At 40.3% G+C, this 27,104-nt stretch overlaps 1 long non-coding RNA gene across 1 annotated transcript; it reads right to left on the minus strand.

The window, feature by feature from the left end:
• Positions 1-10,316: 10,316 nt before the first annotated feature.
• On the minus strand, positions 10,317-24,869 carry LOC111535282. Its single transcript, XR_002729374.3, has 3 exons — positions 24,702-24,869; positions 11,760-11,917; positions 10,317-10,468 (listed from the first exon to the last, which is right to left on the minus strand). It is a non-coding gene; the product is annotated as an uncharacterized LOC111535282 (long non-coding RNA).
• Positions 24,870-27,104: the final 2,235 nt, after the last annotated feature.

The following is a 27,104-nucleotide window of genomic DNA, read 5'->3' on the forward strand; positions in this document are numbered from 1 at the left end:
TAGACAATGGCCCGGCATTCATGGCTGAAGTTGTATAGCAACTAACTCAGCTGCTAAAAATAAAGTGGAAATTACACACAGCCTACTTCCCACAGAGCTCAGGGAAGGTAGAATGGATAAACCAACTAACTCAGCTGCTAAAAATAAAGTGGAAATTACACACAGCCTACTTCCCACAGAGCTCAGGGAAGGTAGAATGGATAAACCAGACATTGAAGCAGCTCTGAAGAAATTTTGTCAAGAAACTCATCTTAGGTGGGATCAGGTCTTGCTCATGGTCCTTCTCTGAGTCAGATGTACCCCTACCAAATTAACTGGATATTCCCCCTATGAGATTGTGTTCAGCTGACCACCCCCAATTATAAATCAGATTATAGGTGATCTCTGGGGATGAGGAGAACTTTAAGGCAAATGCAGGCCTTAGGGCAAGCTATGCAGAAGGTCCATGGCTGTGTTCAAGAAAAGATGCCTATTAGCCTGACAGACCCAGTCCACCCTTTTACACCTGGGGATTTTGTTTGGGTTAAGAAATGGAACCCAACCACGTTAGGGCCCACATGGGATGGGAACCACACTGTAATCTTGTCTGCTTTCACTGCTGTTAAAGTTGCAGCTATTATACTCTGGACTCATCACAGTCAACTGAAGCTGGCTGCCCAGGACCAGTGGACCAGTCGGCAGGACCCAGATCATCCAACGTGACTGATTCTGTGGCAAAACCAAGCCACTGCTGAGAACTGCCCTGCTCTGACCACACCAGAATCTGGTCTATGCACAACCGAAGCTTGAGGAGTCTTCAAGCCCTGCTCTAGTCACACAACTGAAAGCTGACTAGTCTACCCACAGCTGAAGCTTGAAGAATCAGCAATAGATAAGTAGGTGTGGATACAACTCGTAAGTCTAGTTGTGATTTTATCAGTATTAATTATCTTGTTATTATGCTGTTACTACAACTGTTGCCAATCCCTTGGCCAAAGAGAAGGCCCCCCCTGCCCATGTGTAGTATAATCATGTTTCTATTATATACACTAATGTTGTTATCATTCCTGCCTAATTCTTCCTTATCTCTTACCTCTTTTCATCAGAAGTGTTCAGTCAACTATAGAGGCAATCGTGGTCAGACACACTACTGCACAAAAAATGGCATTGACTGAGTATTAGGCTTTGCCCCAAGAAGAATATGTACGAGCCCAAGAAGAAATAAACACTTTTGGTGCTCTCTATTAAGCAACATTAATACAGAGCACTAAAGTGGGGATGAAGTGAGAAATTAAGAAAATAACAGAATAGTAGCATAAGTAATAATAGTAAAAATTATAATAATAAGAAAAATAACAACAGTACATAGAATCAATTTCTGTATTAAGCAAGGCTGAAAAGAATTTAGTTCCCTAAAGTTAAAGTTAGAAAAGAATATTAACTGTCTGTTCCAAGAAACATTACCTATCTGCCACATATTTCATAGGCTCTGTAAACTCCTGCTTCTTTCTTCCCTGCACAGCTGCAAGGTCACAAGACAAGATAAGCATAAGCTGCAAACCAAGTTAAGACGTGTTACAAAAGTGTCAGAGTAGACTTTTGTTCTCATTTCTGTAAGCCTGCTTCACATAGTACCTGTCTGAAAAATGTTTAAAAGGGACTCATTTTCTTTGTTCTGGCCTCAGCCTTTAGGACAAATGTCCGCTAGGCTGGTGTACACCTTAAAATAAACACTTTCCTGCACTCCATCCCATCTCTCTGGTTCCTTAAATCCCGCTTCACAATGCAGCAAGAGAAAAAATAAAAAGCTTTCAAGTTGGAAATGAAGAAATGAAATTATCTTGGTTTGTAGACAGCATCATTTTACACACAGAAAAACCTAAAGGATTCATCAAAACCAGAACTAATCAAAGAATTCAAAAGTCAGGTGTAGTGGCTTACACTTGCAATCCTAGCACTTTGGGAGGCCAAGGTGGAAGGATTGTTCGAGATCATTCAAGATCTTCCCAGCTTGGTGTTCAAGACCAGCATGGGCAACATGGTGAAACTCCATCTCTACAAAAAATACAAAATTGGCCAGGTGCAGTGGCTCACGCTTGTAATCCCAGCACTTTGGGAGGCCAAGGCAGACACATCATGAGGTCAGGAGTTTGAGATGAGCCTGGCCAGCATGGTAAAACCTTGTCTCTACTAAAGATACAAAAAACTAGCTGGGCATGATGGTGAGTGCCTATAATCCCTGCTACTTAGGAGGCTGAGGCAGGAGAACTGCTTGAACCCAGGAGGCGGTGGTTGCAGTGAGCCAGGGTCGCACCATTATACTCCAGGGTGTAGTGTGAGACTGGCAACAGTGTGAGACTGAATCACAAAAAAACAAACAAACAAACAAAAAACAAAACAACAGCCAAAAAATTAGGCCTGGTGGTAGCTGCATGCCTGTAGTCCCAGCTACTTAGGAGACTGAGGAGGGAGGACTGAGCCTGGGAGGTTGAGGCTAACGTGATTACATCAATGCACTGCCAGCCTGGATGCTAGAGGAAGATGCTGTCTTGAAAGAGAGAGAACCTGTAATGCCAGCACTTTGGGAGACTAAGGCAGGTGGATCACTGGAGGTAGGAAGTGCAAGACCAGCCTGACCAATACGGTAAAACCCCATCTTTACTAAAAATACAAAAAATTAGGATGGTAATCTCCTGTAGTCCTAGCTACTTGGGACTGAGTTGGAAGAGTCTCTTGAACCTCCTCAGAGGCAGCGGAGGTTGCAATGAGTCAATCTCATGCCACTGCACTCCAGCCTGGGTAACAGAGCAAGACTGCATCACCAAAAAAAAAAAAAAAAAGAGAGAGAGAGAGAAACAACACATAAAGTCAACATTAAAAATAGCATTTCTACACACAAAGAGATTTATCTGAGAAAAGCAATCACAAAAAATAAGCCCACTTACAATATGTACAAGAAAGTTAAATACTTAAGAGTACGTTTAGGCTAGTTGTGGTGGCTCATACCTGAAATACCAGCACTTTGGAAGGCTGAGGCAGGTGGATCACAAAGTCAGGAGATCGAGACCATCCTAGCTAACACAATGAAACCCAGTCTCTACTAAAAATACAAAAAAAATTACCCAGGCATGGTGGCAGGCACCTCTAGTCCCATCTACTTGGGAGACTGAGGCATAGAATGGCGTGAACCCAGGAAGCAGAGCTTGCAGTGAGCAGAGATCATAACAGTGCACTCCAGCCTGGGCAACAGGGAGACTCCATCTCAAAAAAGTAAAAAAATAAAAAAAGATTATGTTTAACTGGCTGGGCATGGTGGCTCACATCTGTAATTCCAGCACTTTGGGCAGCCAAGGCCGGTGGATCATCTGAGGTCAGGAGTTTGAGACCAGCCTGGCCATCACGGTGAAACCTGTTCCTACTAAAACTATAAAAATTAGCTGGGTATGATGGCGCATGCCTTTAGTCTCAGCTACTCAGGATGCTGAGGCAGGAGAATCACTTGAACCCAGGAGGCAGAAGTTGCAGTGAGCTGAGATCATGCCATTGCACTCCAGTCTAGATGTTGCAGCAAGACTCTGTCTCAAAAAAAAAAAAAAAAAAAAAAAAGTATGTTTCACCAAGGAAATGGAATCATCTGTATACTGAAAACTACAAGATACTGATAAAATAAACTGAAGGAAAAGTTGTTGCCTATTCATGCATTAGAAGAATCAATATGGTTAATTTTCAATTCAACTCAGAGCTATTTATTTCAGTGCAATCCCTATCTATGCCCCCCCAAAAGAAAGAAAGAAAGAAAGAAAGAAAGAAAGAAAGAAAGAAAGAAAGAAAGAGAAGAAAAAAAAAAAAAATCTTGAAAACAGAATAGAAGAAAAATCCTGAAATTCATCTGGAACCACAATAACTCTGAATAGCCAAGTCAATCTTGAGCCAAAAAACAAAACTGAGGTTATCAACTTACCTGACTTCAACATATACTACAAAGCTACAGTAACCAAAGCAGCATTATACTCAAAGAAAAAAAAAAAGAAAAACAGCACTGACGTATGAAACAGAATAGAGTCCCAAAACAAATCCATACTAATTTTTGACAAAGGTGCCAAGAGCACACAATGCGTAAAAGACAGTCTCTTCAATGATTAGCATTAGGAAAACTAGATATTGACATGCAGAAGAATGAAATTAGGCTCTCTCACAATACACAAAATCAACCAAAATACATTAAGAACTTCAATGTAAGACTCAACATTTCCACAACTAAGTATAAGGAAACACAGGGAAAATGTTCCAGGATACTGGTCTGGGAAATGATTTGCTTCATATGATGTCACAGGCAACTAAAACAAAAACAGAGAAATGGGATTACATCAAACAAAAAAAGTTTCTGCACAGCAAAAACAAAATGAAACTAAAAAGTGAAGAGAAACCTACCGGGTGAAAGAAAGTATCTGCACACCATACGAATGATAAGAAGTTAATATCTAACATATGAGGAACTCAAAACTTCTAATAGAAAGTTTTCAACTAACTCAACAACAAATTGGTATTCTTGGTAGAACCAGAATAGACATTTCTCAAAAGAAGACACAAGAGTGGTTAACAGCTGTATGAAAATACTCAATATCATTAGCCATCAGAGAAATACAAATCAAAACCACAAAGAGGTGTCACTTCACTCCTGTTACAATTGCTGTGATGAAGGAGAAAAAAGTTAACAAGTGTTCACGAGGATGTGGAGAAAACAAAACCCATGTACAGTGTTGATAAGAATATAAATTATGGAAAACAGTATGGAGGTTGTTTCAAAAATTACAAATAGAACTACCATAGGATCCAGCTATCTCACTGTTAGGCACATATCTAGAGAAAAGAAAAATCAGTATTATCAAAGTGATATCTGCACTCCTATGATTCTTTCAGCACATTCACAATATCCAAGATAGGAAGCAACCCAAGTGTTCATCATGGGAAGAACAGATAGAGAAAAGGCAGTATACATACACAATGGAATTATCTTCAGCCTCACAAATGGAGAAACCCTGCCATCTGTGATGAAATACAGATAAATCTGGAGGGCATTATAAGTGAAATAAGCCAAGCACACAGAAGTATGGGATTTTGCATGATCCCACTCACGCATAATTCAGAAACATCAATCTCATAAATGTGGATTACAATAGTAGTTAATCAGAGCCTGGGGTACTAAGGGAGGTGGGGTTGAGGAGACATTAGTCAAAGAATATATATTTATAGTTAGACAGGAAGACTAAGTTCAAGAGATCTATTTTTCAGCATTATGACTACAGTTAATGACAATATAGTGTATTCCTGAAAAATGCTAGGAGATTGAATATTAAGGGTTCTCACCACAAAAATGATAACAATACACATTTGGTAGTCACTTTTAACCAGTCTACAGTGTATGTGTACTTCAAAACATCATGCTGTATGTATACAACACATATAAGATAGTCAATTTAAAAATTTTTTTTTAAAAGTAAAAATATAGAGAAAAAATGTCACGTGTTATTCATCATTGGAATGATTTGAGATACTGCAGTATCATAAGCCCTCCTCTTTTCAAAATACCAATCAGAGACCAAACACCAATTTTACAGTGCTATAAGCACAAAGTCATGTGACAGAAATCCTGGCTTTCAGACACATTATAATTGAGACTTCAATATGTTAGTAAAGTGGGAAATGCACAATATAAAGCATTTTATCTCATTTCCCATGAGGGTGAGAGCACCAGAATTTTGGCAGTGTTGCCTGCAGTGGCCAAAATGCTGTTCTGATTACAATGTCTGAAGAGTACTGACAGAGATCCTAGCATCTTGTGGAGCAAGAATAATGAGAAATGTTACATTAGACTAATTTATTTCATGCTTTTGGCATTACTCCAAGTAGGCTAGCATTAGCCGGCATCTCAAGTGTTTCAGCAAATCTGTTCATTACCCAGTTTCCTTTCCTGTTAAAATCACATCTCAGTTGTGACAAATATACCTGTGTAATCAGAACTCCAATGCCATAGGAAATAGATGGCTTAGAAAGTTCCCACATGCCTGTTAACAGTCATAAGCCACCTTCCATACATCCTATCCCTTAAAAGTGGCCACCCCATGCATTACTTCATCAGACTAATACCTTGTTTTTAAGGGTGGCATAATGTGTTTATGAAAATGAACACCACTTAAGGTATACAAATTGATACTCTTTTTACATATTCACTAATTGAGTTTACTCCCCAAGTCAAGATGAAGAATAATTTTTCAGTACCCCAAAAGTCCATTCTCAGTTACTTATCCCTACCTCAAGGTAAGTGCTCTTCTATTCTCTGTGAACCAGATTTTTTATGTTCTTGAACAATATATAAATTAGAACCTCTTTTGAGTTTAGCTTCCTTTGCTCTAAACCATGTCAGTGATACTCTTCATGTTGTTCATCTTTTGAGTTTAGCTTCCTTTACTCTAAACCACTTCAGTGATACCACTTCAGTGTTGCTCAATGTTTTAGAAGCGCTTTCCTTTTTATTGCTTGTGTGGCTTGTTCTCTATCACGTCCTTTAAACTACCTCTCCTGATTTTCTTGTATACTGTTATATCTGCATGACTGTATTCAGAACATATCCATATATGTAACTATATGCACAAATGCACAGTAATTCTTCACGTGACATCATGCACTGGTAGGCATATGGTATTTGGTTGACTTTCTTACTAGGAAAGGAGCTACTGAAGATGGTAAATTTCTAGGTGTTTGCAATTTGCAATGCCTGTTTCAACACAGCCATCCCTAAAATCAAGACTCTGGGACCCTTTCCATGAATACATAAAGTCACAATTATTTTCACACAAAATATAACTTGCCCTTTTCACCAACTAATGTTTGCACTGGAGGTTCAATGGCACTGGTGTTTGAGACTCCTGGCTTCCTACCACTAATGGATCAAGACAGTAGCACCAAACTGCACTTGAAGTCATTTCTAATTTTCACAATCATAAAAGCTTCCCTAAAGATAAATAAATATAAGCAAGTTTCACTTAAGAATATCCCCAGCACACAGGGAGAATATCATGTAAAGGCTAGTTATGTAGCCACAAGCCAAGGAACTACCAGAGCTTGGAGAGGCCTAGAACAGATGTCTCCTATCCATTGAAGCAGTATGGCTCTGCCAACACCTGGTTTTGGAATTCTGGCCTCCGGGATTAGGAGACAACTAATTTTTGTCTTTTAAGTTACCCATTTTGAGTACTAGCAAACTAATACAAATGGAAAGCATAGATCCACCCCTTTAATTTTGGAGGAAAAGTGTTAACATGCCATTAACTTGCATGTACTCTTGGTTGACTCTATTCTACTGTATGTCACTGATCAAAGGCCTTTGTGTAGGGCCTGATCTAAGGAGACCTCTATCCTAGTTTCATGAACCTTACTTTTGTTGACTCTAAATCATCAATTTCCCACACATGAACTCAAGTTTCAGTATTTTCTGTCTGTTCTGTTCAGTGCTTGTCAAATAGTAGGTACTCAAAAAATATTCCTCAAGAATGAAGAAATGAGAAAGTAATGTTTAATTTGGGAATACAGATTTTTGTGTATGGTCAAGAGCTGTTGACATTGATGGTGTTCATTCCTTTGTTCTTCTGCTTTTCATCCCTTTTTTCCTTTTCTTCATCTCTCTTTGGGCTGAGATTTAAGTATTTGGACTTGCTGCATGAAGCTCATGGGCCTGAGTTGCTCTTTCCCTGCTGTGGATGTGTGTGCTTTTGTACCAGTTTGTCTATGAGTTGTACAGAGAAGATGAGTTCTTAGTCCTGCTCTGCCACCCCTCTTGGTAGGAAAGAGAGTTGGAGGAAACGAGACCTTCAATGCTTGAGCACAAAGGCCTGAGGGCTTGACCTCTGTCACACGGAAAGAGGCTGTCGGGTTGACAGTGTAGCTCTTTGAGCTCATGAGCTAGTGAAATATAGGAAGAATAAACTCAAATAATATGCAGTGAACAGAGGAGGATATTAAGTCAGAGATGAACATTTATGGGATAAAATCCTCCAACAGAGCAGGCAATGGATGGAAGAGATGTATGCCAGCTAATGTTTGGTGGCTTAGTTTTACTTACATATGATTTAAAATTCACCTACTTACAGAAAGTATTTGAGGGAGATGATGAGATGAGGGTGAGGGATAAGGTAACAATAACCCAAGGTTGTGAAGCATGATGAGGTAAGGAATGTCCCTACTTCAGGGAGGAAGGACTGGAAAGAGAAGACATTTTTGAACATGTTCAGTATTGCATTTGTCAGTCATGAGATGGAGGGACACTGAAATAACAGTGTCGCGAAATAACAATAAACATGGTAGTCAGAGAATTACCCACCTCTTTCCACTGTAGTATCTTTGTGCACTGACTCAAAATTTTGACTATCAGCCGGGGTGAATGGCTCATGCCTGTAATCTCAGCACTTTGGGATGGGAGGTCAAGGAGGGTAGATCAATTGGGATCAGGAGTTTGAGACCAGCCTGTCCAATTTTTGTATATCCAAACTATAAAAATTAGCTGGGCATAGTGGTGTGTGCCTGTAGCCCCAGTTACTCAGGAGGCTGAAAGGCAAAAGAATCGCTTCAATCCAGGAGGTAGAGGTTGCAGTGAGCTGAGATCATACCACTGCACTCCAGCCCTGGCAACAGAGTTAAGACTGTCTCAAAAAACAAAACAAAATTTGATTATCACAGGCACATGCACACATGGACCCAAACACACACACATCCATTTCGGCAGTTGCAACTGGGAACTTAAAATTACACCAAATTCCTCAGTTTTTAAAGTTTTTCCTTCGTGTGTCCTGAAAGAAACCCCCTGGTTTTCTCTTTCCTTTATGTGGTCATTTCACTTCAGTTCTTTCAGAAACATCAGATGTGATACACAGTGAGAGCTCAAAAGCAAGCACCAAATGAGGATTTACAACAAAACAGCAGTACAACCATAGGTCTTTGAGCTCGTGGATGCATAAAAATGCCCACTTGGCAAGTACCTCCTTTAAGACTCCAAGGAGGAAGACTATTGACTCTTATTCCCTCTATAACTGATTCTTTTATAGAATCCAACAAGAGACAGTGTCTTGCCCTGTTGCCCAGGCTAGGGTGCAGCAACAGAATCAGGGCTCACTGTAGCCTTGAACACCTTGGTGAAAAAAGCTATCAACTGGTCCTCCCACCTCCACCTTCCAAGTAACTGGCACTACAAGCATGCACCACTAAACCTGGCTAATTTTTTTTGCTTTTTGCTTTTTGTAGAGACACGGTCTCAATATGTTGCCCAGGATGGCCTGAAACTTGTGTGTTCAAGTGATCCACTCGCAAAGCGTTGGGATTACAGATGTGAGCCACTGCAATATAAAATAAGCTTCATTTTTACTTCCTGTTATGTATCATAATCCAGAATTTGCTTTTCAACAGTAGCCAAATCTTAAATTGTTGGCGTCAACTGCCCCCAGCCATTTTTCTTTTGTTTCTAAGTCTTCACAAACATCAAAGATGTCCATATCCTACTGCCTAGTACTTGTAAATGCTACCTGGCAAGACAAAGTGGACTAAATGTGATGTCATTTAAGTGACAGTCCATGAAACAGAGATTATCCTGGTGGGCCCTTAAAAGTGGAGAACTGTTCCTTACTGGGTCAAAGAAAGACCATTCAATATATCTGAGGAGTAGGACCACTAGGCAAAAAATGCACGTGACCTATAGAAGCTGAGAACAGGCCTCAGCTGCCAGTCAGCAAGCGAAAAGGGAACGTGCCCTACAGCCATAGAGATCTGAATTTCTACCAGTAATGTGAATGAGGAAGGAAACTAACACCTTCCCCAGAGCTTGCACAAAAGAACACAGTCCTTTTGGAGACAGAGGCCAGACTTTGGAACAAAAATCTGTGAGGTAAATTCTATAAGGTGAAAAAAGAGGGGAGGGAAGAGGGGGGAAAAAAGAAAAAGCATAACCATGGTAAGGCACGAAAAATTATTTTAAAACTCCCTAATTAACACAAACACATTTTTCTTCTATGATTTCAACAAATGTTCATTCCGTCAGGCAGCCAGAAGTATCATGCTTTTTGCACTTTATTTAGTGATGTTATTGCCATCATTCTGACCAGAGAAGATGTGAGTAACATGTATGAGGGAAGGAAAGAAAATGTTTATTTCCTGGAGGGTCAGAGGAAGAACAAGTGGTACTTAGAGATCTTAAGATGGTGCCAAAACCAAGCCAAAAATTCAAACCCTACTATTATCCAGAAGTGGGAAAACACACACACACACACACACACACACACATTAGGAAACAGGAATTCACTGTTTATTTGTGCAAAGAGAAAAAATATGCCACTACTGTAACTTAGCCACTGCTCTGTTTGGTAGCCAGCCTCTTGTCTCTCTCTTCAGCAATAGTAAGTCAGATGCTCTTTCCCCTGGGCAGGGAAATCCAAGGTTTATTACCCTGCAATTGAGAAGGAGACAAAATAAGTACATAAAAAAAGGGATGAAAAGGGAGGAGACGAAAGAAAGCGGGAGGTAAAGACAAAAAAAAAAAAAAGAAAAAAAAAAAAAACAAAACCCAACACTTCACCAAAACACACATGTTTTGTACCTTCCTTTACATTAAGGGGCACCTAACAGAATACTACCAAAGCAAAATTCCCAACAAAATAAAAACTTCCCTCTATGTGTTTCCTGAGAGTTGTCTCATTGTCACTGTTCCTCCCACTTCCCGCTGCTGAGCTGCTGAATACAGGTCTTCCTGCTTCTATTTTGTGTGAAGCAATCAGTCAAGAAGCTTTTCACGAACACCTTTTTCTATGAGGCATTCACAGTGCTGAGAGAGAAAAAAAAAAAAAAAAGGCCATTAACCTCAGCTTCTCAGTTTTGAAGTGGAGAACTGTCAGCTACCTGTTGTCAGTTTTACAGAGCTTTCACATGCATTTACTCACTCCCCTGATCCACTGTTTTCAAAAGTACAGAATGAGCTGTCACAATTCAGTATTGAGAAGAGAAATGGACCACCTATAGACCTGCCAAGTGGCACAGCCAAAGAGGCAACAGCAGGCTTCCCCTCTGTACCATATTGTCTCTCAAGTATCAAATGGCTGCCAGTGTACAAGTGTTAACATGCCGCTCCCGAGGCTGAATTGCTGGATGAAAAGCTTTTGATTAAATCCCTTGCCCTTTGCTTAAGTCATAGGGTAATAGATTCTCATGTGAAGGTACTGTGTGACTCCAGAGGTGCTCCTTCACTGAAAAGGTCTTAAAATATCTCAGAGCAAAGTCATCTTTAATGAGTAAAGGAAACTCACAGGTGGTATGTGGCTTGTAAATGCTCTTATTCTGAAATTAGCAACTCACTCATAGTCCCTTACATCAATCTTCATTATCAACTCCATGTTCAATGATGACGTATATGATATAGTCTCAGAGGGTTTGGCAGACAGTGACCTTAACCCAGCACAAACAAGTGGTATAGCCCTGCAGAAGTTACAAGGGTGAGTTTAACTTAATCTGTTGTGTGACAGTGCTGGCAAGTCACACAGACCTCCTCAAGAGGCAGGCGCAAGGCTCTAGATCTAACTAACACTCTTGCTGGGTCAGAGGCTCTAAATAAAGCGCTTGCTGCACTCTGTGTACCTTAACAAAGGAAAAAGAAAAGAACAAACAAACACCAGTAGTGCATGCAGGTCTTTACACTTTTTAGGGTGAGTCTTCTTAGAAAGTAGTAAAGAGAGTGGAAGTCTTACATTGCCAATGACAAAAATGTTGGAAATCCTCGTGTCAAAGCTGTTGCCACTGGCATCCTTCACATGCACCACATCGAAAGAACTGGGATGTCTTTCCCTGTTTGTGATCACACCAACACAACCGAGGTTAGCTCCACCAATCACCATACACACATTGCCTAGAGGGAAAGGAAAATAAACAGGAGAGCAGTCATTTTAAAACCAGATAGAGGCCTGCTGCCTTTAAAACCAATTAACACAGATGGGCTCACCAGGACAAAAAAATGGAGGATCACTCCAAAATCATAACTTCAAGAACTCTTATCACTATGAAGATGCTTTTTGTGAAGCAGATTGCAGTCAGCATTTTAAGGCATGTCCCTAAAGATTTTTCCAACAACAAGCTTTCCCTGCATTGTTTGTCCAACAATAACTCTTCAAAGGTTAAACAAATAATCATTTGGTGGGGGGGGGGGGGGGGGCAAAGATGGCAGGGAAGAGTACTGGGTGGGGGGGAAGAAGGGAAGGATGACTAAGAGGGAGGGAGAACTGGAGAAATTCAGGCTAATCAGAAAGACACTAGACAATAATGAAAGGACTTTAACTGGACTGCTAGTTAATCCAATCTCTAGAGGGGGAAACTTCCAATGTTCTGATGGCTGTCATGGGGTCCCTGAAACAATACGTTCATTTTGGATATCTGAACTTATTTTTGTGGGACATAACCACCTAATATAAGCATCCTGTATAGGGCACAGGCCACTATGTCAAGGAAGTTTTATTTATCAGAGAATAAGCATGTTTTAAGAAAAAGTTTCCCTCAAACCATTGCTAAGACTCAGCCATGAGTCCACTTTGTTATGTGAAGACACATTAAAAAAAAAAAAAAGAAAAGAAAAAACTAGAAGACACACCAAAATCAGAGAATGCAGCCCTGTCTTAATGCCAGCAAAACAAAACAAAAACTAGTACCCTAGCCTAAAAAACTCCAGGGTAAGTTTGAAATTATAACCTATGAATCAAGAGGAAAAACATAAATCAAGGGCATAAACACTTACTGAGCTCTCAAAACCTGATAGGAAAAGAAGAAACCAACTCAGCCTGAGGGGCTTAAAGATGAGATTCTGGGATAAAAGAAAATTAAAATTACGTTTAAGGTGAAAATTGCTCGATTTGACAATGAACAAAGAGATTTCTGCAGTTTGACCCTCCCTATCACAAGATGTTTGTTGATCCAAAATGCAGATTTTTAACAGTAATCCAGGGCCGGTGGGAAATATGTGTTTTGGTACGGTGAGGAGTCACAGGAATTAAAAGGACCAAAGGTTTTGCCTCAGCATTAGCAAGTGTACTGAGAGTCAGAGAAGTGATTTGAAAGTAATTTTGTATTGCATTTATTCCAGATGGTATGGATACCCAATAATGTTCAGGCAAGTCACAAGAAAGCACCTACACACTCCTACCAGAAAAATAAAAAAAATCACATTAACCACCCAAGATTTTGTTTCTTAGGTCAGTATACTTGGCCAGTTCTTTAGGGTTCTGTGGCAACCACTGAGAAGACAGTTAAACGAGCAGCACCTAACACCCTCAGCTACAAAAAAAAATTTTGTACACTATGCTTTAGGGCAGAGTGTAGGAAGATCTGGATAAAAACACCTGGTCAGTAACAAAATGCAGGGTTTGTTCTATGTGATAAACAGAAGATGACACCTGAAAAAGAGGTGAGATGAAATGCCAACGAAAGCTTGGGTGTTTTGTTCTAATAGAAAAGACCCAATTGCAGAGACTCCTGTAAAAGAAACTCAGTACTTGGGAAAGAGCAGCAGAAATGCCTCGCACTGCTTATGTCGATAATAAGGTCCACAACGGTTTTTCAGTTCATTTTCCAGAGTCCTTATGTGGGAACACTATGGACTTAGTACGCACAGGGAAAAAATAGAACTAAATTACTCCTGGTAAGATTCAAATTGTTAATAATAGTTCTTTCCCTTCACTTGTTTGCCACTGCTTCTAGAAGTGAAGAAAGGGTATAAACTGATGAAAACACTGACTCTTTCAAGGTGTGTTAAGTTCCAATAAAAAGCCCCTGACATTTAGAAAAGTACTTACCAGGGCACCTTAGTAAATGTAAGTTGAAAGCTAAGATCCTTCCCTAGAATCACTGTAACTCTTGAATGTGTCAGATCTATTTATATCTATTAGACAACTCTCAGGAAAACAGACTGAGTGGAAACTAATGTTTACTTTTGTTGTGAGACTCTGCCTTCTTTCTGATGGCCTCACAAGGACAGTGGAATAGAAATCAAAGCGCTGGGTTCAGTCTCCAAGTGAAAGCTCTAACCAGACACCCTCAAGGCAGAACTCTCACAAACACATGAACCCAAAAACAACCCTGTCTTCCTATTAACAAAATACAGAATTTAGCCGGGTGGTCGTGTTTGTAATCCCAGCACTCTGGTGGGCTGAGGTGGCAGTTCACAGGAGGACAGGAGTTCAAGACCAGTTTGGCCAACATGGTGAAACCCAATCTCTACTAAATATACAAAAAAATGGCTGCGTGTGGTGGTGGGCAACTGTTACCAGCCTCTTGGAAGGCTGAGGCAGGAGAATCACTTGAACCCCAGAGGCAGAGGCTGCAGCATGCCAAGGCTGTGTCACTGCACTTCAAACACAGCAAGACTGTCTCAGAAAAAAAAAAAAAAAAATTCCTCAAGGATCTAGAACTAGATGTACCATATGACCCAGCCATGCCACTACTGGGTATATACCCAAAGGATTATAAATCATGCTGCTATAAAGACACATGCACACGTATGTTTATTGAGGCACTATTCACAATAGCAAAGACTTGGAATCAACCCAAATGTCCATCAGTGACAGACTGGATTAAGAAAATGTGGCACATATACACCATGGAATACTACACAGCCATAAAAAAGGATGAGTTTGCATCCTTTGTAGGGACATGGATGCAGCTGGAAACCATCATTCTTAGCAAACTATCACAAGGAACAGAAAACCAAACACCGCATGTTCTCACTCACAGGTGGGAACTGAACAATGAGATCACTTGGACTCAGGAAGGGGAACATCACACACCGGGGCCTATCATGGGGAGGGGGGAGGGGGAGGTATTGTATTGGGGAGTTATACCTGATATAAATGATGAATTGATGGGTGCTGACGAGTTGATGGGTGCAGCACACCAACATGGCACAAGTATACATATGTAACAAACCTGCACGTTATGCACATGTACCCTAGAACTTAAAGTATAAAAAAAAAAAAAAAATGGAAAAAAAAAATTGACCTCATATTATTCTTACTAACAATACTTTACATATAATGTATAGCATGGAAGAAACTAAGACACCATGATAAAGAACCACCATCAGCACCATAGCATCAAACCAAATGTAGAACTTGGAACTGCCTTGAAAGAGTCTACAAGTACACACTGAAAACAAAACAGAATAAAACTAATGTAAATCAGCAACAAGAAGCCTACCTTTGCAAAGTGACCTAGTGGATTTGAAAATCAAATAATGAAAAATTTAGTGACCAAAATTAAGAATGGAAAGGAACAGGTTTAAAGAAACATGCCCACAATTGGTTGCAGAGAGAATCAGAAAAAAACAGAAGGTGTTGGGAGGAAACGCTCATGATGTACCATGGAAAGACAAAGGATGAAAAACAGAGAAGACTGGATAACTGGGGTTAGGGTTAGGGTTAGACTGGATAACTGGGTCTACTGTGAGAAGTTCCCGAGTTAAATGCAAGTCCCGAAAACCAAGGTGAGAGGAAGTTTAGGGACAAAGCAGTATGTGAAAACACAATTTTCTAGAACGATGCCAACCCAGATGCATGAAATCCGTCAAAAATCTCAAGAACAGTAAAAGGAGAAACAGCACATTCCTGCCACTGTCCCAGAGGAGAATAAAGAAGGTAGTTAATCCTGAGCTTTGATGATTTCAATATGCACACTGTAATCACAAGCACAACCACTTAAAAATAACAGAACCAGAGGTGGCTTTATTTCAAAACCACCAACGAAACATAAATAAAAACTAAAACATTAAAAAATAACAATACAGCAGACATCTGTAAAATGGCAAAAGAGGAGGCCCAGGCTCTCCCTCCCCACTGGACACACAAACTTCACAACAACATATGCAACTAAATTGCACTGGTGAATACTCCACAAATCAGTTAAGAAGCTGCAGGACCCCAGGCTAGTACAAAGTCAAGAAAAGAAGCAATAAACCAATAGAAACATTTGCAGCTTTTAACCTGCACAAGACACTCCACTTCCCCAGCACCGCATAACACATTTGTGAGAAAAAAATCCAAAATCCTGGCATCTCCCACAGGAAAGAAAGAGAAATGTCAATGATGCATAGACGTTCTGGCTTTTCAAGGGGTCAAAAGCCACCTGAAAAACTGCTTTCTGTCTTATGTAAGTTAGTCCTGACAAGGAAGGCAGTTTGGACACCCAGGCTCGAGGGACTCAAAGAAAGAAGACAAGGCATGCAGGTCAGGTGTGGTGGCTTGGGCCTATAATCCTAGCACTTTGGGAGGCTGTGGTGGACAGATCAATTGAGGCCAGGAGTTAAGAGACCAGCCTGGTCAATATGGTGAAACTCTGTCTCTACTAAAAATAGAAAAAACTAGCTAGGCATAGTAGTATGTGCCTGGAATCGCAGCTACTAAGGAGTCTGAGGCAGGAGAATGCTTGAACCCAAGAGGTGGAGGTTGCAGTCGAGATCATGCCACTACACTCCAGCCTGGATGACAGAGCAAGACGCTATCTCAAAAACAACAAAACAAAGACCTGCGAGTTTGGGGAGGTCAGGACAGTTGTTACAGCACCAGACAGGTTGTACTACCACAGTCAGGCATCAGGGAATGAAAGAAGTTAAGATCTTCAGAGAAGCACAGCCGGGAAAGTGCACACATAAATTCCGAGTTGACAGATCCCCAGAACCTCTGGCCCGGTTGACTGGTGAAAGTCATCGTCCCTGTATGAAGACACCTGGTAGAGACTGGAGGAGGTGGCTGTGTTTCTCTAGAAAAATAAGCCTAAACAAATGATGATCTATGAGTTACCTGACAAAGAATTCAAACTAACCATCTTAAAGATGCACATCAAACTAAGGGAACACAGACAGACAGACAAAATCAGAAAAACAACACATAACATGAGCGTTACCAAAAAAGTGAAGGAAACCCACAACGAATAATCAAACGGGAGCTGAATACTATTAAAATGAATTGAAAAATACATAGGTTTCGAACAAGTATGCAAACCTGAAGACAGGCCATTAAAATTAACAAGCCAGAGGAGCAAAAAGGAAAAAAAAAATAACAAAGATGGTGAGCCTAAGGAAGGGAGTATGAAACACCATCAAGAGGAACAATACACAAATTACAGGAGTCATAGAAGGAGCAGAGACTATGAGAATATGAGAAGGGGATTTGGGAGAAAAGGGGGAAAGATGAGAAAGGGCAGAAGGACTACTAGAAAAAAAACAATGGCCCAGGAGCGGTGGCACACGCCTGTAATCCCAGCACTTTGGGAGGCTAGGTGGGCGGATCACAAGGTCAGGAGATGGAGACCATCCTGGCTAACACAGTGAAACACCGTCTCTACTAAAAATACAAAAAATTAGCCGGGCGAGGTGGCGGGCGCCTGTAGTCCCAGCTACTCGGGAGGCTGAGTGAAGCAGGAGAATGGCGTAAATCTGGGAGGCGGAATTTGAAGTGAGCTGAAATCGTGCCACTGCACTCCAGCCAGGGTGATAGAGCAAGACTCCATCTCAAAAAAATAAAGAAAAAGGCCCAAACTCCCCAGTTATAAGAAAGAAGAAAGAAGATGGACATACAAATTCAAGAGGCTGAACTCCAACTAGGATAAGCCCAAAGAGACACACATCAAGAGACAATATAATCAAACTGCCCAGAGTCACAGAGAAAGAATCTGGGAAGCAGCAGGTAAAAAATGACGCATCATGTACAAGGGAACTCCTACTAGAGAAGGAGTTTTCTGATAATCTCTGATAACTCTGCAATCCAAAAGACAGTGGGATGACTCACTCAAAGTGCTGAAAGGAACAAATTGTCAACCAAGTGTCAATGAAAAGAGTGTAATTCTGTAAAATATTTGAAGAGATTTATTCTGAACCAAATATGTGTGATCATGGTCCACGAGACAGCTTTTAGGAGGTCCTGAGAATATGTGCCCAAGGTGGTCGGGACACACCTTGGTTTATACATTTTAGAAGGGCATGAGACATCAAACACATTTAAGAAATACATTGGTTTGGTCCAAAAGGCGGGACAACTCAAAGTGGGGTGGTCCTAGGGGTGGTCCAGGCTATTGGTGAACTTCAGCATTCTCTGGTTGACAACTGGTTTGTGTAAGGTGAGTTTGCCTAAAGACCTGGGATTGACAGAAAGGGAATGTTTTAGTTAAGATAAAAGATGGTGGAGATCAAAGCTGAAGGAGTCTTATAATGGCTGCCCTTGGAGACAGACATGACAAATGTTTCAGATTTTAGTTAATCTCTTTAGGATTGGAAGGATTTAGAAGAAAAAAGATCTAGCTAAGGGAGACTCTTTGCTGCAGATTTTCCCCTCACAAGAACAGCTTTGTAGGGTCATTTCAAAATATGGCAAAGAAACATGATTTGAGGTAAAATTTTTTAACTTTCTCTATTGTCTCAAAATGTTATGCCAGTGTCAGGATGGAAAGTAAGTCATGCTATATAGGGTTAAATAAAACCCATCTGATGATAAGTCATGCCCATTTGTAGGGCATGATTCCCCAGTCACCTTAGACAGGAATTTAGGCAAGATAAAAATCAGAGTTCAGTCCTCACAAGAATACCAATCAAGCAAAGATGTCCTTCAAAATTAAAGAAAATAAGACCTTCTCAGATAAGCAAAAGCCACTAGGCTTGCCCTAGAAGAAATGATAAAGGGAATCCTTCAAGTAGCAACAAAAGGACATTAGACACAAAACCATATGAAAATATAAAGATCTCTAGTAAAGGTAAATATACGGAAAAACAGAGAATCCTGGATCATAATAGTATATAAATCACTTTTAAGTCTGGTATAAAATTTAAAACATGAAAGCATAAAAACAACCATAAACCAATGTAAATGGGTACACAATAGAAAAACATTAATGTGTGGCATCAATAACAAAGTTGGTCTGAGGGGATATGGACATACAGCTTAATAGCTGAAAACAGACTGTTTTCAATTTAAGATAATTTATATAATTCCCTTGGTAACCACAAAGAAAATAACCAATAAAGGATACATATAATAAAATTAGAAAGGATTCAAAGTATTCTTTTATTTTTTGTCAATACAAAAAAAGAGAGCAGCAAAACACAAAAGGCAGGTAATAAGGGAGAAAAAATAGGGACAAAATATCTACAGAATATACAGAAAATAACAACAGAGCTAATGCCTTCCTTAACAGTAATTATTGACTGTAAATAGATTAACTCCCCACCCCAATCTAAGGACACAGACTAGCTAAATGAATAAATCCAACCAACCAATCAAGGTACAATGATATGCTACTAACAAAAGACTAGTTTTAGATTTAATGATATGCATAGGCTGAAAGTATAAGACTAAAGTAAGACTAAAGCTGATGTTCCAGGCAAATGGTAACCAAAGGAAAGCAGGGCTGACCAAATTTGGGTCAGACAAAATAGACTGTTTAAGTCAAAAAATGTCACACAAGACAAGGCAGCTCAAAAATGCTTACGTTACAAAATACCTCAAATCAAAACCTACCTAAATCACAAGAAACTAGAAAAAGAGCAGAATAAACCGAAGGTTAGCAGAAGGAAGGAAATTAAATAAAGGTTGGAGCAGACATAAGAGAAAAAAAAAAAAAAAAAAAAAACAGGAAAAAAGCTAAGGGTTGATTTTTTGAAAAAAAGAGATTAATAAAAGGGACAAAACCTAGGCTGGGTATGGTAACTCCTGCCTGTAATGCCAGTACTTTGGGAGGCAGAAACAGGTTGATCACTTGAGACTAGGAGTTCAAGACCAGCGTAAACAACACGGCAAAACCCCATTTCTATGATAACAACACAAAAATTAGCCAGGTGTGGTGGGGCATGTGCCTGTGGTCCCAGCTACTCGGGACACTGAGGCAGGGAGAATCATCTAAGTCTAGGGAGGTTGAGGCTACCATAACTAGTGATCGAACAACTGCACTCCAGCCTGGACAACAGAGTGAGACCCCGTCTCTAAAAACAAAACAAAACGAAACAAAAATTCTGACAAAACTTTAGCCAGATTAAGAAAAAGAAGATTCAAAAAATTAAAATCAGAAATGAAAGAGGAGATATAACCAATGCCACAGACACAAAAGCACCATGAGAATACTATAAACAAGTATACACCAACAAAATGAAGAACCAAGAACAAAACTGATAAATTTCTAAAAACTTAAAATGAACCAAGACTGACTTGTGAAGAAATAATAATTATAATAATAATAAAAAAAATAACAGATCTAACCAGACCTGAAGTTTGAATCAGTAACCAAAAAGTTTGCAAGAAATAAAAGCCCAGGATGTAAGAACATTAAAAGAATAATTACTACCAATCGTCTTGAAAAGGCTGGAGAGGAGGGAACACTTTGAAGCTCATTCTGTGAGGCCAGCATTACCCAGATACAAAACACAGACAAGGACATCACCAGGAATGAAAATTACATGCCACTATCTCTAGTAAGTATGATGCAAAAATCCTGACCAAAATGCTGGTAAATCAAATTCGACACCACATTAAAAGGATTATACACCACAATCAACGATGATTTACTCCTGGAATGCAAGGAATAATGAAAGATACAAAATCAATGTTACCTTAACAGAATGAACAACAAAAACCAGGCAGTCATCTCCACGGATGCAGAAACTGCATTCGGCATGATTCAACATCCTTCATTAATAAAAACACTCAACAAATTAGGGACAGGAGGATGTGGCCAAAACATAATAAAGGCCATATATAATATAAAAAGTCCACAACTAACAGTATACACATAGATGAAGAAATGAAAGCCTTTCCTTTAGGATCAGGAACATGGCAAGGATGCCCACTCTATCACTACCTCTGTTCAACACAGGACCAGAAGTCCTGCCCAGGGCTATTAGGCAAGAAAACGTTTGTAAATAAAAGACATCCCAAGTGGAAAGAAGAACCAGTTCCCCATGAGTAGTAAGGGATAGCTATACAGTGAAAACTGCAAATGTCCATATAACCCAAAGCAACTTACAGATAGTTTCACTGCAATCCCCATCAAAATACCAATAGCAATTTTTTTTCTTTTTGCCAAAAAAAAAAAAAAAAAAAAAAATCAGCTGTAAAATTCACATGGAATCTCAAGGAACACATGCCCTCTACCCTCTGACCACCAGAGATAGCCAAAACAATTTTGAAAAATAAAGACAGGCCAGGCATGGTGGCTCATGACTGTAATCCCAGCACTCTGGGGGCCAAGATGGGCAGATCACCTGAGGTCAGGAGTTTGAGACCAGCCTGGCCAACATGTTGAAACCTCATCTCTACTGAAAATACAAAAATTAGCCAGGCATAGTGGCTGGTGCCTGTATTCGGAGCTACTTGGGAAGCTGAGTCAGAACAGCTTGAACTCAGGAGGAAGAGGTTGCGTTGAGCCTAGATTGTGCCACTGCACTCCAGCCTGGGAGACACAGCAATACTGTGTGTCAAGAAAGAGAAAGAAAGGAATAAAGGAAGGGAGGAAAGGTGGGAGAGGGGAAGGGAAGAAAGAGAAGGAGGGAAGCAGGGAAGGAAGGAAGGAAGGGAGTGAGGGAAGGAGAGAGGGAGGAGGGAAGGAAGATACAAAGTTGGATAACTCACACTTTCTGATTTGACACACAATACAAAATGACAGTAATCCAACAGTGTGGTATTAGCATAAAAAACAACAGAAGGAAGAAAACAGAGCCCAGAGATAAACCTAAGGCTATGTGGCCAAATGATCTTCAAGAAGGGTGCCCAGAACTCTCAATGGAGAAAGGACAGTCGCTTCAACAAATAGTGTTGGTAAAACTAGGTCCCCAAATAAAAGAATAACATGAGGAAGACTTTACCTTACATCATACAAAAATTCAGCTCTAAATGGATTAAACATAAGGCCTCAAACTGTAAAGACCCACAGCTAAAAACAGAGGACCACAAGCTTCTTGATATTAGAGACATGATTTCTTGGGTATGACACCAAAAGCAAAAATAGACAAACTGAAAAATGCCTGCCAATCAAAGGAAACAACCAGTAAGGGTGAAAAGACAACCTAAGGAATGGGAGAAAATATTTGCAGATATTAAATCTGATAATATCTAAAGAACTCCCACAAAGCAATAGTACCAAGAAACACCCTGACTAAATACTGGGCAAAGAACTTGAATGAGACCTTTCTCTGAAAACATACAAGCACACAAAAAGATATTCAATATCTCAACTCATAACAGAAATCCAAATTTAAAACAACAACAACAACAACAAAAACTAATGAGATATGATTTCATGCCTATCAGAGTTGTCAAGAGAGAAATAAAAAAATATATAAAAAGCAAACAACAGCAAAGTCTGGGCAGGAATATGGGGAAACTGAAACTCTTGTGCAGAGCTGATGAGAATGTAAAACAGTGGGGCTGCTATGAAAAGCACAAAAATTACTCAAAAATTGTGAAATTTTCACATATGATCCAGCAATCCCACTTCTGAGTGTATACATAAGAACATCCAACAGAATCTGGGAGAGTTACCTGCAGAGCTGTGTCTGCAGCAACATTACTCAACAATAGTCAAGAGATGGTGGCAACCAAAATGCCCATCCAGAGGAATGGATAAAGATAATGTGGTATACACACAATGATTATTATTCTGCCTCAGAAAGAGGAAGGAAATACTGTCACATGCCACAACATGGATGATGAACCTTGAGGACATTATGCAGTGCAAAGTAAACCAGTCGAAAACAGACAATCACTATGATTTCCACTTATTAAAACAATCCCAAAGCAGTCAAATTCACTGAAGCAAAGAGTGGGATGGTGGTTGTTAGGGGCTGTGGGGAGGAGGAAGTGGCAGAGTTGTTTAACAGGCAGAGTTCCAGTTTTACAAGATGAAGGCATTCTGGAAATCTGCCACACGACAATGTAAATATAGTTAACACTAATGGACTGTACAGTTAAAAATAATTACGATGGTAAATTCATGACTATCTTTTTTTAACCACAATTAAAAATTATTTAGGCATTTTAAACCAAACAAACCAAGAACTACAAAGAAACTTTTGCCCTTATTCAGTTGGTTTCTTCTTACCAGGAATATTGGCTCTGTGAAATTATTTTATGTAAACTCCTAGGAGTAAATTTAATAAGTAATAAATAAGCAAACTAATAAGTTTTCTGTAAAACAAAGTTTTGTGTAAAACAAAGATCTATATATTTCAAATAAAGTTAGGTAGGGGAGAAAAAATCTGTTGAATTTTAACAGGGAATTTCATTTAAAAAACAAATGGCAAACATTTCACTTAATTGGAGATAGGAAGTCCATGTCCATTTTAAAAATTATTTTCAAAGGTACACAAAAGTTGACACAACCATAATACGCTCCTACCTATCCACTCTCCAGTTTCAAAACATTTGAAAAATCATGGCCAGTGCTGATTCATCTTTACCCATGTAGTTCTGCACTGAATCACTTAGAAACAAATGGCCACTACCAAATTGTTTGAACCTGAAATATTTTGGCAAGCCTCTCAAAAAGGGAAATAACTCTGCAAATGATTGCTAGGTATCTTAGGCATCTCCCAATATATACATGCTTTCTTTTCTCCCTTTATCCAAGTTTGTCTTGATTCTTCGACAGGAATACTTCCTAAATGGTACAGTGCACTGCCACTACTGGGAGATGCATGATATCTAGTTATGTCTTTTGTGGTCACACTGAAATCAACATGTTTAGGCATCATAAGCATGAAACATCCAGTTTAATATCTCCTCTCTCAATGTTTTTCCCTAATGAGAAGGCCTCTCAACTTTCACAGCCAAATATTCTTACCTAAAATTTCCAGCTCAATAATAAATACCAGGAGTGCAGGCAGCACAGGCACAAGGTCATAGTGGTCAAACAACAATCAGCCCCAGCGTGTGGAGTACTGAATTCAAGAGAGCCAGCTTTGGCTCTTTAAGCAGCAAGCCAGCTGAGGACTTTGGCTGGGTCTTAAATCAGGGTCCAAGTGGGGACTATGGAGGTGCACATAAGCAACAGAACAAAGTGTAAGGTCATCAAAGGTAGGCAGGAGTTGCTACTGTTTGTTGTCCCTATCCTGTTCTATCAGTGTTTCTGCATTTCTAGAAAGTTCTGTTAAACACGCTGGGCAAAATATTTTACTTCTTTAGCACATCAGATACTAGCAAGCACTTGGGTGTAAACCTGTCAGGAGTCAGAGCCTGGGGTGCAGGAAGGTGAAACAAATCTGCAGACACATCGTTTCCTTATCACAAGTTTAAGGTCATCTGGACAACTTCAGCCCTTCACCTCAAGAAACACACATAAAATTTATCACATTTAAAACAAAGTTTTAATGACAAACCAAATGGACACACAGTTTACATAGCTGTGGTTTACATTCTTGAAAGAGGCTGGGCTGTTGGATGTAGCCCCAAGGGACATCACACCACTACTCAGCATCAAGAATCCACTGAAACCCAACAGACCATGAGGCAACATACTCTCTTTTAGGGAGAGCTAAATGTGTTCTCTTTCTCTCCAATCAAGATAGTAGTACAGATAAAATAAAATAAAATAGAAAGAAAATATAGGAAAAGGCAAGGGAGGTGGCCGAGAAGACAAGGAAAACAACCAACCAACAACAACAAAAAACAACTTACCTGTGTCAAATTTGATAAAGCTGGTTATCTTGCCAGTCCCTAAATCAATCTGGACAGCATCATTCACTTCGATGACAGGATCTGGGTAGCAAATGGTTCAAGCATCATGAGTCACCAGGTGCGGAATTCCCTTTGTCCCCACAGTAATCTTCTTCACGTTGCACAACTTTTACTATACACATAACAAGGAAAAACCAATTTAACAGGTAAACACAAAAAGTCATCCCAAAGTAGTCACCCAACCATTATTATCCCACCAATTTTCAGCATTTCTTTAGTCAGAGAGGGAGTGCTCTTGGGAAAATTATATTAACCAGTCACAGAGCTGATGGTCTGCCATAATGATTTAGCAATTTAGACATCTGGGAAACCTCACCAAGGAGGAATCTGTATTAGAATCCTCTGGGGGCTCTGGTAGCTGAACTAACTTCTGGTCCTTTATCACAGGCTAAAAGCTTGTTGCCTGTATACCTGAGCAGTAACACAGAATCAACTGACTGGTCTATCATTTTCTCCTCAGGGATGATTTTCCCAAGAGAACTCTCATCTTGCTACTCTAGAGAGGTGGCTAGTGAGTGCCCTAGCAACAAAGTTAACTCTACTACTGCTAAAAACATGATGCTTTTATGACCAGGTTAGATAAAAACAGCTTTCTCAGCCAACCAGGTGCCTTCCATACACAATGCTCTTCCTCATCTGATTTTTAAGTGGCACATCCCATTATCTACAGGCCTTATTTCCTTATTAAGGAACTATTACTTATCACTCTGGTACAGCTCAAATGACATCTACCAGCAGAAGCTGTTCAAAATATCTCATACCAACTACTTGTGTCAGCCCAACAGTTAGACAAGCCCCATTATGTTCCAGAAGCAATCTTCAGAAGCTTCAAATGGTATACTTTGTAATCTGAAATGAGCATAACCCATTTGTGGCTGTTAATGTCCATCCTAGGTAACACAGGCCCCCCACAGAGTGTCACTGCTCCAAAGTAACAAAGTGGTTTTCTTTTAGCTTTGCTGGGAGAGAAAGCTTCTCAGGGCAAGTTTTGGGTAAATACGTAAATAATAAGAACAAGCAGAGTGTCAAGTGACAAAAACTCCCCATGAAAAGATGAGAGAAACCCTCCAAAAAGTGCACAATAAATAAATTCCGGGGGGCGGAGCAAGATGGCCGAAGAGGAACAGCTCCAGTCTCCAACTCCCAGCACAAGCGACACAGAAGACCGGTGATTTCTGCATTTTCAACTGAGGTACTGGGGTCATCTCACTAGGGAGTGCCAGACAATCAGTGCTGGTAAGCTGCTGCAGCCCGACCAGCGAGAGCTGAAGCAGGGCGAGGCATCGCCTCACCTGGGAAGCACAAGGGGGAAGGGAATCCCTTTTCCTAGCCAGGGGAACTGAAACACACAACACCTGGAAATTCGGGTAACTCCCACCCCAATACTGCGCTTTAAGCAAACAGGGACACCAGGAGAATATATCCCACACCTGGCTGGGAGGGTCCCACAAACCACGGAGCCTCCCTCATTGCTAACACAGCAGTCTGCGATCTAACTGCAAGGCAGCAACCAGGCTGGGAGAGGGGTGCCGCCATTGCTGAGGCTTAAATAGGTAAACAAAGCTGCTGGGAAGCTCAAACTGGGTGGAGCTCACAGCAGGTCAAGGAAACCTGCCTGTCTCTGTAGACTCCACCTCTGGGGAGAGGGCACAGCTTAATAACAACAACAACAAAAAAGCATAAGCAACCTGGGCAGACACAAATGACTCTGTCTAACAGCTTTGAAAAGAGCAGTGTATCTCCGAACATGGAGGTTGAGATCTGAGAAGGGACAGACTGCCTGATCAAGTGGGTCCCTGACCCCTGAGTAGCCTAACTGGGAGACATCCCCCACTAGGGGAAGTCTGACACCCCACACCTCACAGGGTGGAGTACACCCCTGAGAGGAAGCTTCCAAAATAAGAATCAGACAGGTACACTCGCTGTTCAGCAATATTCTATCTTCTGCAACCTCTGCTGCTGATACCCAGGCAAACAGGATCTGGAGTGGACCTCAAGCAATCTCCAACAGACCTACAGCTGAGGGTCCTGACTGTTAGAAGGAAAACTATCAAACAGGAAGGACACCTATACCAAAACCCCATCAATACGTCACCATCATCAAAGACCCGAGACAGATAAAACCACAAAGATGGGGAAAAAGCAGGGCAGAAAAGCTGGAAATGCAAAAAATAAGAGCGCATCTCCCCCTGCAAAGGAGCACAGCTCATCACCAGCAACACATCAAAGCTGGTCGGTCAGAGAGTGACTTTGATGAGATGAGAGAAGAAGGCTTCAGTACATCAAAATTCTCAGAGCTAAAGAAGGAATTACGTACCCAGTGCAAAGAAACTAAAAATCTTG

This window comes from Piliocolobus tephrosceles, chromosome Y (assembly GCF_002776525.5).
Source record: "Piliocolobus tephrosceles isolate RC106 chromosome Y, ASM277652v3, whole genome shotgun sequence".
NCBI lineage: Eukaryota > Metazoa > Chordata > Mammalia > Primates > Cercopithecidae > Piliocolobus > Piliocolobus tephrosceles.